This window comes from Lingula anatina, chromosome 9 (genome assembly GCF_051362555.1).
Source record: "Lingula anatina isolate TDL-2025a chromosome 9, LinAna3.0, whole genome shotgun sequence".
NCBI classification, from domain to species: Eukaryota; Metazoa; Brachiopoda; class Lingulata; order Lingulida; family Lingulidae; genus Lingula; species Lingula anatina.
The window spans coordinates 13,682,186-13,694,467 of NC_141775.1; the positions used below are offsets into that span (position 1 = coordinate 13,682,186).

Genomic DNA, 12,282 nt, shown 5'->3' on the forward strand with positions numbered 1-12,282 from the left:
AGTGTGTATGCTCGTGTGTGTGTGTGTGTGTGTGTGTGTGTGGGTGTGTGTACATTCACAGTCACATTCCATCAGTGTAATAAATAGATCTCTATTCTATTGCCCCTGCTGCCTTAACCTCTCTCCTTCATGTCTGAGTGTCACAGCTCTTGTGTCTTTAACATCATCTGAAGAAAAAAATAGAAACCATACTTGTCCACAATAAGGATATCACATATTCAAAGAAATACATTCAATAAAAATAGATAACAGTGAATTAACTCAGTGATTGTGCAAGAGAATCAGCTTATTGTGTGGGTACATTTTTAAAGTGTGTTATAAATGAATGCCTGTTAAATTTGATGTATACCATCTTACCTCTTTCTTTAATGCTCTCAGCATCTGACACACTCTTTCCGTCTTTTATGTCGCCTGAAGACAAAAATGTGGAATAGAAACTATCTGTGTACTAATAGGATTTGGGCAAAAATACAGAATTGCATGAGTGAAAACTCATACAAAGACTATTCATTAAAAAAATTGATTATTTTCATGAAGACCAGATTTAGTATTTGAGCAACACTGTGCACATGTAGTACGTGTACATGTTAGTGTGTGTGCATGAATGTGCATGTTTAATATATGTATAAAATCATAACTGAATCTTGGCTCCATTCAACCAGATGCATGGGGAGGCATGTGAGAGGCGGAGTTATATTAAAAGGACCAAAACTCGCACCCTGAAAATCAACAGCTACAAGGACCAAGACTCGCACCCTGAGAGTCAACAACTACAAGGACCAAGACTTGCATTCTGAGAGACAACAGCTACAAGGACCAAGATGTGACTTGCACCCTGACAATTCATAATTCCAACTTTTTTTATTTTTTGATAAGTAGATTTTGTCTGTAAACAACATATATATAAAAACTTGCACATTAGAAATAAAACAATGCATGAAACATTTAACTACCAACTAAAACATTTAGTTGCATCAGGCCCGTAGCCAGGGGGGTTCGGGGGGTTCGAAAGAACCCCCATTTTTGCTGGAAAAAGGTCCACTCTGGGTAAAATTTGACCTAGGTACATAGGGATTATATGGTTAAAGGTCCACTTTTTCAGAAAAAGACCCCCCCCTTTGAAACTGCTGGCTACAGGCCTGTGCATATACCTCTTACACTTTTAACTTACTTCATGTGGTTAAAGCCTAAAATGATAACACAAACTGCATTTCTATATACTGATAAGCAATAACTATTAATATTAGCAAGAGCACAGCTCAAGAACATATTTTTCATCCCTTAGAAGTATTGCAGAGGTTGTGATGGTGGTCATTGCCACACAGCATTTAGAAATGATGGGTGCTTTTCTTATGATAATTGTAGGTTAAGACATGGCAAAAGGATTAATCCTGGTCCTATTCATTCTATTCAAGCCTAGAAGAAATTAATAAAGTTTTCAATAGAATATCTCTAAAAATTTTCTAACTACATTTATCGCACGCTCACACACATACACATTGAAATTAATAATAATAAATTGCAATATTTGTAATAGGTAAACTTAAACAGCACCATTTACAATCAATCTTTACCTTAAACTGCACTATTTATACTTAATTCATGACAGTATTGATAAACAAAGTTTATCTGGAACTGAACTTTGGGCAAAGTTGAACACCCATCATCAATTAAAAACCCAATTTGAATCAAGGCCTGAAAATGTTAGAAAACACATGCAAGTCAGGGCACCACAAATTGTGGTGTACCCACTATCATGCCCTAAACATTGAAGGTCCTGCTTCGTTTAATGGACAATAATTATGAAATTAAAAAGATGAGTTTTACAGACGATCTACATCTTCCCATTAAATAGTAATTTCAATATGAAAAAGTTGTGATTTTTACAAATATTGTATTCAGTATTTTCAAAGTCAGAATTTCTAAAAATCAGATCATTCCTATGGGATGGTACAAACAAAATTATAAACATACTTGACTTCTATATAATTATATTCTATGCAGTAAAAGCACCACAAATGCTATAAAAAATAAATATTGTACTTATGAAATGATGTATCTGAATGTTTGATAATTTTTACCCTTCAAAAAGATTGAGTGTTTACTATATGTTCTTTATTTTTGTGGAACAACTCTAATTTCCTTTTAAAGGCAGAAACTTAGAAGTGATGCATTTGCAGGTGTGTGTGTGTGAGAGAGAGAGAGAGAGAGAGAGAGAGAGAGAGAGAGAGAGAGAGCAATGAATTATGCATAAACATTGACTGAAGAAGAGAGAGAAAGGGAGAGAGAAAAATTAATCATATTTAAGCAGCAACTGACAAACCTCCACAGAATTATGACCTGTAGATTTCTGGAACATGAAGTGCAGGTCCTCCGGACCTTCAGTACCTCCAAAGTTTTCCCAATGTTTAAATTTGCAATACAAAAATGGAAAATAAGGGGATGATAACAAAACACACGTGCTGCCATATCCTCAAGAGCATTAAGATTGGTTCCCTTAACCAGACTAAAAACCAAAGTTTTGCTGACAAATCCAGTGGGTTAACAAAAACAATTCCGTAATGGTGAAAACCAACAGTCCCTTAAATGATTATTTGCCTATCACTTATTGACAAGACATGCAAACACACATATTATTCATCTGTGTTATATTGCCATTTTATGACATGATTCCACCCAAAACGCCAAACCAATGGTACAATAAAACTTATTTTGGCTTTATGTTTTTTTCTGAAAATTAACACAATACATTTGCACACACCCCCCACACCCTGGGCAAAAAAGTACACGTTTAAAGCTAAAATTTAAGATTCATATATTTTAAAACATGCCTATGGTTAGTTTACAATACTGTATCTTTCACAACTACTAGTTTCAATACCTCCCCTCCCCCCCCCCCCCCCCCCACCCGCCTTGCAAACAACTACCGGTACATTATATGCACATACAATGGACGTACAGCATATGCGTATGCAGGGCGCAAACCACTTCAACTTACTCACAATAAAACATGAAGAAATTACATAAGAAGCCAAGTAACGGATATTTAACTTACATTGTGACATTCATTCCACACATGAGACCAGAACGCTACTACCATCACTCAATTGACAAAATTATCATTACCAGTGAATATAAAGCTTGTTGGAAATGTTGAAAAATCTACAAGTTACAGGCCATCGCACATTTTTAAAAACTTACATGTTCAAAAATGAATGCCAAATTATGATAAAACAGGAACAGATAAAGAAAAAAACCATTAAGCTACCTTTGGTACAATTCAAAAGTCTATGTTTACAATTACGTTGTGTGTGCTGCCATTTTGCTACTCGCCAGTATCTTAGGAGAATATTCAGTGAAATTGATACAAGGATATTCCTATGGTGTATAAAATGTTACAGAATTAAATACTGTATCGTCTCGTTAAGTTTATTAGTATTAAACTCGAAAGGCAATTGTATAAACACCTCTACATCTTACTGGTCTCTGTGCCTTTCTCTCCCGCCATTTTCTCTTGGAGCTGTAGCCCCCTTTTTGAAAACGAGGCCAAAACTAATAATTTCCTAAATAACCGCCAACAGACGAGCTGTCTGCTCCCACAGGGTATATGTACATTATTATGTAATTCAGGTGAGAGGTGTTCAGAGAGAGGTCTGTAGAAGATGGAGGAGACAGATATTCAGGGTACGTTGCTACATTTTCCACATGTCCGCCAAAAATTAAGCACAAAAAATGACATCAACTAACAAGTTGCATTTGCCTTCCATACATGATATAAGATTACGTTGCGTATTTTGTGTTGACGACGTTGGCCCAAATGATGCAGTTCGCGGTTTAGTCCTTATGACCGTAGAAACATTGTACAAACGTCAAATACACTCTCCATTAGAAGTCAAAAATCAACTATAAGTTTTAATAATTTTCTGTTATTTTAGAGAGGAAACGCATTTGCCAATGAGGAAGTGATGGGCTTATTTTAGCTGCCAAAAGGTCTGAACTAGACATCCGTCTTCAACAGTTCAAAACTATTGGGTAGGTATCTACATTCATTTTATGGCCTTTGTTTTTTGGGAGAGGACAACGACTTTTTCAAAGTATGAAAATGTCCTGTTCATTTAAAGAAATCTAAACATACAAATGCGTATTAAGCAATAAAATATTGTAATATGTCAGTGCATTCCTGGAAACGATAGACTCAGGCTGTGTTATTTCCTCGTATTTGGCCACAAATTCATGCAGAGAATGAACCAACCGTTTGACACAGGGGTTATAGGTGCTTTAACCGAAAACAGCAAAATGGTAACTTACCAAAAAACGGATATTACTTATTTTCATTGTGCATTCTGGCATTTTTTACTAATTAAACCTTAAAATTGTATATGCAATTGTCCTTGTAATATTGGTTGCTATGGCAACAGTGACATGGTATTTGTTTACTTTAAATTCATAAATTAGAGTACCAAGAGTGTTTCCCACTTCATATTCAGTTAAAAAATTCATGATAATGTGTAAAAAAATTTTTCAAACTGTTTCCTTAGCAACAGCTATCAAAATGTCGATTTCCATTGCAACAGATCCATTCCTTAGAAGCCATTATTTTTGTTTTTAGTGATAGCACATTTTTTAGAATCATTTCCATCCAAGTCTCCGCTGTCCTTTTGTCAGATTCTTCTTGGCATACTGTAACTTTCCAGAAAATTTTAATGGATATTTTACTCCATTCAAAAGTTATGCCAATTTTGTTTAATTGATTAGGCAATTAGGTGACCCTTTTGGTTGCAACTGTTACGTATGCTTGCATACCAGTCTTATTCAAAATTTTGTGGGCGACTAGTTAGCATTCTTTTAAATGTAATGACTTATGATTGGCCTGCTTAATTTTCAAAAAATAAAATGTTTTGGAAGGCTGATGAATTTCTTTATCAGATCATTTTGGCTGATATTTTTGTTTTCTAAAAAGTTTTTTTCTGGTAATAATCTGTTAAGAGATTGGTACAGAGGCATAAACAGCCCCCTTGTTGGCAAGCATTGTTAAGTCCTCTACTGAAGAAAATGTGCTGCTTGAAGAAAATATGTTCAGATTATTTAAAAGTTGAATAGAATTTTATATATAAATGCCAAAATAAGATGTTGTAATGATCTACATATTGCTTAATCATATATATATATATATATATATATATATATAATTTTATTTTAATGTGATTTTCTTCTTTTAATTTCAGGCACTCCAAACTACTGCGTTTCCGGGAAATAGGATATATGCTCCATGAGAGATCTAAACTTCATATCCAGACTGCCATGATGCTGGCAGACTTGCTTGTCCAGCCAGAGTTCTGGCAGAATGGATTGTCCTGCCATGTTCTGGCAGTCTAGGTTGTCTTGCCATGATGCTGGCAGCCTTGGTTGTCCTGTCAGAGTTCTGGCAGATTCGGCTGTCCTGTCATTCTGATGGCAGGTTCGGCTGACCTGCCATGAAACTGGCAGTCTAGATTGTCCTGCCATGTTCTGGCAGTCTCGGTTGTCCTGCCATGTTCTGGCAGTCTAGGTTGTCTTGCCATGATGCTGGCAGCCTTGGTTGTCCTGCCAGAGTTCTGGCAGATTCGGCTGTCCTGTCATTCTGATGGCAGGTTCGGCTGACCTGCCATGAAACTGGCAGTCTAGATTGTCCTGCCATGTTCTGGCAGTCTCGGTTGTCCTGCCATGTTCTGGCAGTCTAGGTTGTCTTGCCATGATGCTGGCAGCCTTGGTTGTCCTGTCAGAGTTCTGGCAGATTCGGCTGTCCTGTCATTCTGATGGCAGGTTCGGCTGACCTGCCATGAAACTGGCAGTCTAGATTGTCCTGCCATGTTCTGGCAGTCTCGGTTGTCCTGCCATGTTCTGGCAGTCTAGGTTGTCTTGCCATGATGCTGGCAGCCTTGGTTGTCCTGTCAGAGTTCTGGCAGATTCGGCTGTCCTGTCATTCTGATGGCAGGTTCGGCTGACCTGCCATGAAACTGGCAGTCTAGATTGTCCTGCCATGTTCTGGCAGTCTCGGTTGTCCTGCCATGTTCTGGCAGTCTAGGTTGTCTTGCCATGATGCTGGCAGCCTTGGTTGTCCTGTCAGAGTTCTGGCAGATTCGGCTGTCCTGTCATTCTGATGGCAGGTTCGGCTGACCTGCCATGAAACTGGCAGTCTAGATTGTCCTGCCATGTTCTGGCAGTCTAGGTTGTCTTGCCATGATGCTGGCAGCCTTGGTTGTCCTGCCAGAGTTCTGGCAGATTTGGCTGTCCTGTCATTCTGATGACAGGTTCAGCTGTCCTGCCATGAAACTGGCAGTCTCAGTTGTCTTGCCATGATGCTGCAGTCCGGGTTGCCCTTCCATGTTCTGGCAGTCTTAATTGCCCTGCCATGTTTTGGCAGTCTTAATTGTCCTGCCAAGGTGCTAGCAGTTAAGGTCATCCTGCCATGAAACTGGCAGTCCCAGTCATTCTGCCATGACACTGGCAGTTATGGTCCTCCTACCATGAAACTGGCAGTCCCAGTCATTCTGCCATGACACTGGCAGTTAATGTTGTCCTGCCATGACATTGGCAGTCCTGGTTGTCCTGCCATGACATTGTCAGTCTCGGATGTCCTGCCATGACATTGTCAGTCTCGGTTGTCCTGCCATGACATTGGCAGTCTTGGATGTCCTGCCATGACATTGGCAGTCTCGGATGTCCTGCCATGACATTGGCAGTCTCGGTTGTCCTGCCATGACATTGGCAGTCTCGGATGTCCTGCCATGACATTGGCAGTCCTGGTTGTCCTGCCATGACATTGGTAGTCTCGGTTGTCCTGCCATGACATTGGCAGTCCTGGTTGTCCTGCCATGACATTGGTAGTCTCGGTTGTCCTGCCATGACATTGGCAGTCTCGGATGTCCTGCCATGACATTGGCAGTCCTGGTTGTCCTGCCATGACATTGGCAGTCTCGGTTGTCCTGCCATGACATTGGCAGTCCTGGTCGTCCTGCCATGACATTGGCAGTCCCGGTCGTCCTGCCATGACACTGGCAGTCTGGGTTGTCCTGCCATGTTCTGGCAGTCTCGATGGTCCTGCCATGTTCTGGCAGTCTGGGTTGTCCTGCCATGTTCTGGCAGTCTCTATGGTCCTGCCATGTTCTGGCAGTCTCTATGGTCCTGCCATGTTCTGGCAGTCTGGGTTGTCCTGCCATGTTCTGGCAGTCTCGATGTTCCTGCCATGTTCTGGCAGTCTGGGTTGTCCTGCCATGTTCTGGCAGTCTGGGTTGTCCTGCCATGTTCTGGCAGTCTCGATGGTCCTGCCATGTTCTGGCAGTCTGGGTTGTCCTGCCATGTTCTGGCAGTCTGGGTTGTCCTGCCATGTTCTAGCAGGTTTGTCTTGCAGAGTTTTCGAGAATGGATGAAAGTGAACATGTTGGCTTTGAATGATGCTAATACTGAGTTGATATGGTTTGTATCAAGGTTCAAGGCAAATAGGAAAAATGCAGCAAATGCCAACATTGCATAGGAGATGTTCTTATAAAACCATCTAGTTCTGTAAAAGAAATGGGAGTTACCCTCAATGAAAATGGCACTGTGGGGAAGCATGTATCTGAAATTTGAAAATCAGCATCTTATGCACTATGGCGCATTGGAAAAGTAAGGAAAGTGTTAAATGACAAATCCACTAAAAAATTAGAAAATGCATTTAAATCATCAAGATGAGATTACTGCAATGGTCTCCTCTTTGGTATATGTGACTATCAGATAAGAATAATTACAAGTTATTCAAAACTCAGCTGCAAGACTGGTTTTTCAAATAAAGTGCAATAGTACACACCCTATCACTCTTATTGTGAAAGGTTACACTGGCTGCCAGTGAAGTAGAGGATTGATTATACAGATCTGGTATTATTTTAAGGTGATCCATACGCAAAGTCCAGTCCATTTTTCCAAACCTATGTTTTAACTCACCAAGGCTCTCCACAAGTTTTCATTCGGAGAATGACCTTATTTTAGAAGATTCTGTTTTAGAGAAATGGTCTCTCAAAAGTTATGGTGAAGCTGATGCTGGTAGTCTCAGTTGCCCTTCAATGTTCTGGCAGTCTGGGTCGACCTGCCATGATGCTGGCAGTCTCAGTTGTCCTGCCATGATGCTGGAAGTGTTGACTGTCCTGCCGTGAAGCTGGCAGTCTCGGTTGCCCTTCCATGTTCTGGAAGTCTCAGTTGTCCTGCCATGATGCTGGCAGTCTCGCTTGGCTTGCCATGTTCTGGCAGTTTTCAGTGGTCCTGCCTTGATGCTGTGTTAGGTCCAATCCTGTTTTCTTTATACATGTTACCTGTAGAAGATATACTTAAACATGGTCTGAACACTGTCATTTTTGCAGATGATACAAGTCTATATTACATGCAAGAGCAACCAGTCTGCAACAATCACTTCTATGGAAGCTTGTCTTGCGGAGATTCGAGAATGGATGAAAGTGAACATGTTGGCTTTAAATGATACTAAAGCCGAGTTGATATGGTTTACATCAAAGTTCAAAGCAAATAGGAAAAATGCAGCAAATGCCAACATTGCATAGGAGATGTTCTTATAAAACCATCTAGTTCTGTAAAAGATCTGGGAGTTACCCTCAATGAAAATGGCACTGTGGGGAAGCATGTATCTGAAGTGTGAAAATCAGCATCTTATGCACTATGGCGCATTGGAAAAGTAAGGAAAGTGCTAAATAACAGAACCACTGAAAAATTAGTAAATCATCAAGGTAAGATTACTGCAAGTATCCTCTTTAGTACATGTGACTATCAGATTTAAAAATTACAAGTTATTCAAAACTCAGCTGCAAGACTAGTTTGTCAAATAAAGTGCAATAGTGCACACCATGTCACTCCCATTCTGAAAGGATTACACTGGCTGCCAGTGAATCCATGAAGCTAGCATTCTCGGTTGTCCCGCCATGTTCTGGAAGTTTCAGTTTCACATTTTATTAAAACCAGTTTTATCTGTTGTGCATTTTTCAGGGAGTGGTCACAAGGCAGCAAGAGAACTTGTATAGACCTGTCATTCAGGATTAATTAGTGATTCATGTCATCCAGTGATTCATGTGTAGATGTCTTACACCTGTAGCAGAGTACCCCAGTGCATCTACCACCGCCCTTGGCGCTGCAGACAGCAAACTGATGAATTCACCCCTCCCCCAAGCAGCCACCTTTGCCCCTGTTCTCATTTGGACTCCATATGTTGTGATCTAGCCAATGTGATCCCAGCCTACCTGACAGCAGCTCCGGCCAGCTAGCCAGCAAACAAAGCCATATGTTATCCTTTCCACCTTACTTATCTGTAGGCAATTCATCAACAGAGAGTGCAGTGAAAAAATTACAAATGGTTTAAAATTAACGTTTAATATGTAGTATGCATTTTCAACGGAGAACAAAATTATTTAAGGCATTTCTTTATCTGCATCATACATGGTACCAGACAGCACCAGAAACGTAATACCTGAATTCCTGTTTATATTCCTCCAATGAAATTTGAAATTGAGATTATGTATTTGTAAAAACACATCAACTTATTAGCACTTGGTATGGTAGTTTTCATGCAGCCTGCTTTTGGATTGAAGTAAAATTTTTTCTCATGTACTCTTAAATATGAATCTGTACTTAAGTGTGAAGCTGTGTACCTGAAGCTGAGTGATTTTGATGGCCACAGTGTACAGCTCTTTATATCTTTTGTGATCTTATGTGGGCAGTTTGCCTCTATGACATTTATATGAACAATGAACAGTTCACTTAATGATGTGATACTCATATAGACCAATATATTTCTTGATCATAAAGTTTGTTTATTGTTTATATTGCATAATTTAGTCTTTTACAAAGCCTTTCCTATTTTTTTTTTACTTGCAGTAATGAATAAACTTAGAATAGTTATCATTGAAAGGAACATGTTGATGGTTGTTTTCTTTGTCATTTCCTGGGTAAAGTGAGAAAAGGCAATGTGCACTATTTAACACACATTGGTACTGTAGTGAATATGTAGGTGGCATCTTATTCAAATTGATTGATTTTTATACCATTTAGGTGCAGTCTTCTGTTGAGCATTTTTGTAATTTGAGTGTTTAGAAACACTGTTCTGTTGAATTTTAGTTTATTTCTCTTGAACAACCTCGAAACAGTGAAGGGAAACATGGAAGGAAGCAGTTGTTGGAAGTATTTTTCTTTTGTATTAAATAAAATGCAGTTTTAGTACAGCCTGGAGACACTGGCTCATATGAGGGTTATTTAGGAAAATATTTGATTTAGCCTCGTTTTTTAAAGGGAATGGAAGCTCTAAGATAAAATTTTGGGAGAAGAAGGCATTGAGACAGGTAAGATGCACATGTGTTTATACAATGACCAGTTGATTTATATATAATGATTTATATATATACAAATAAATTTGACAAGAAAATAGAGCATATGTTTCAGTTACATTTTATACACCAAGGGAATGTTCATGTATCAATTTCACTGAGTATTTTCTGAAGTTACATGTGTCTTCCAGGTTGACTGTCATATATGCTCTCTTTCTCTCTCATCACACACAAACTCCCACACATTCACACACACCTGCATACACATGGCTTATTAGTTCATGAAAGAAAATTGTTTCATGAAATAAAAACCTTATATTTGTAAAACTTCTGTTTTAATTTATAAATATTGTGTATTTTGTGAAACAAAATGTACCAGTACAATAATAAGTGTATGATAGTTGTGAACACTGTAGTTTGTAGATGTACTCCAGTATGTATTTACTAAAATCGTCAGGGCTTGATTTCTATGGGATTTTAATTGATTTGAAGATGCGCATGTTTGCCACAGTTCAGCTCCTCATGATAAGCTTTATTTATCTATACTGATACAATTTTTAGATAATTCGATTGTTACCAGCTTCCCTATTACCAAGATTGTGATATATTATTTATATTGATTTTAGTGTGCGTGTTGTTGTTGTGTGTGTGTGGAAAGATATTTGCAGTTAAAAAAGTGTTTAATGTTACTTTTTAAAACTTTCTAATTTAATATTTTTCTAGGCTTGAAAAACATGAATGGGACCAGGATTAATCATTTCGCTATTCCTTGGACTGCAATTATTATGACAGAAGCACCTACACGTGTCATTTCCAAATGCTGTATGGCATTGAGCACCATCACAACCTCTGACTTTCTTTTAAGGGATGAAAAATATTTTTGTGCTGTGCTAGCTGATGCTAATGATAATAATAATATTTATTGATCATCAGTATAACTAAGTTTGTCGTATTATTTTACCAGTAGGATTGAACCATGCACCAAAAGTAAGGTATATTAAGTTCAATGTGCAAGCTTTTGCATACATGAAGTGGCTTGCTAACAAAAATTATTCTTTAAAAAAACAAAAGTTGATTTAAATGCAAATATGGATTGGTACAGGAATAACATGGTATTGGTGAAAAAACTGCTGACCTTGGGTAAATTTATAAAATATTATTTGTTAAAATTGGTCCTGTTTTTAAAAGTGGGTAGTGTGTTTGTTGGCCAACTATACAGTGTATATGTACTGATCTAGAAGTGAAAAATAAATCGTATCAATGTTCCGAAAATAAAAAATAACCCTTTTTTTGCCACAAATATGCATGTATATTTGCATAGCTTTAATCCCTGTTGGTTTTCACAATATTATTTTCTGTTGACAAAATAATGTCTCATATGTTATAAAAGTTGCTCATATGTAAAAATTTAGTAAAATAGAGTCATTTGTTAAAAAAGTACTCATTTGTATTTATGTATAGACAGATGTGTCTGTACATATCCGTCACCTTTGTCTGTCGCCGATAACACGGTAAGTGAATAACCGTTTTACCTTTTGGCTTGAAACTTACAGAACTGATGAATATTCATAATACGCAGGTCAAGTTTGAAAATCAGCTTGATCGGACCATTTTCACAAAAGTTATAGTTTTTTTTTTTTTTTTTTCTTTTTTCTGCATATATGCAACACTGATAACACATTTTAAGTAAAACTCATCAGCCTTTTGTCTTGCAACTCACAGGAGTGATCATTCTGATTAGTATATGCAGATCAAGTTTGAAAATAAACTTGATAGTAAAGTTTGTCTTTTTTATGTACAGACACAGATGTGTCTGTACATATAGCCATCACCTGTGTCTGTTGCCGTCATCGCCATCGCCGTGAACTTTTACCGATAACACGATAAGTGGAAAACCGTTTTTTCTTTTGGCTTGAAACTTACAGAACTGATGGATATTCATAAT

At 38.2% G+C, this 12,282-nt stretch overlaps 2 long non-coding RNA genes across 3 annotated transcripts; both read left to right on the forward strand.

The window, feature by feature from the left end:
* The first annotated feature begins 3,233 nt into the window (after window positions 1-3,233).
* LOC147759948 (uncharacterized) lies at window positions 3,234-6,538 on the forward strand. 2 transcript variants are annotated; one of them, XR_015331180.1, is made up of 4 exons: window positions 3,234-3,684; window positions 3,936-4,032; window positions 5,226-5,376; window positions 6,181-6,538. It is a non-coding gene; the product is annotated as an uncharacterized LOC147759948 (long non-coding RNA). The 2 variants fall into 2 exon arrangements; XR_015331179.1 differs by having other exon boundaries at window positions 3,244-3,684; window positions 5,226-6,538.
* A 135-nt stretch (window positions 6,539-6,673) lies between these two features.
* LOC147759949 (uncharacterized) lies at window positions 6,674-9,928 on the forward strand. The gene is made up of 2 exons (XR_015331181.1): window positions 6,674-8,750; window positions 9,007-9,928. It is a non-coding gene; the product is annotated as an uncharacterized LOC147759949 (long non-coding RNA).
* Window positions 9,929-12,282: the final 2,354 nt, after the last annotated feature.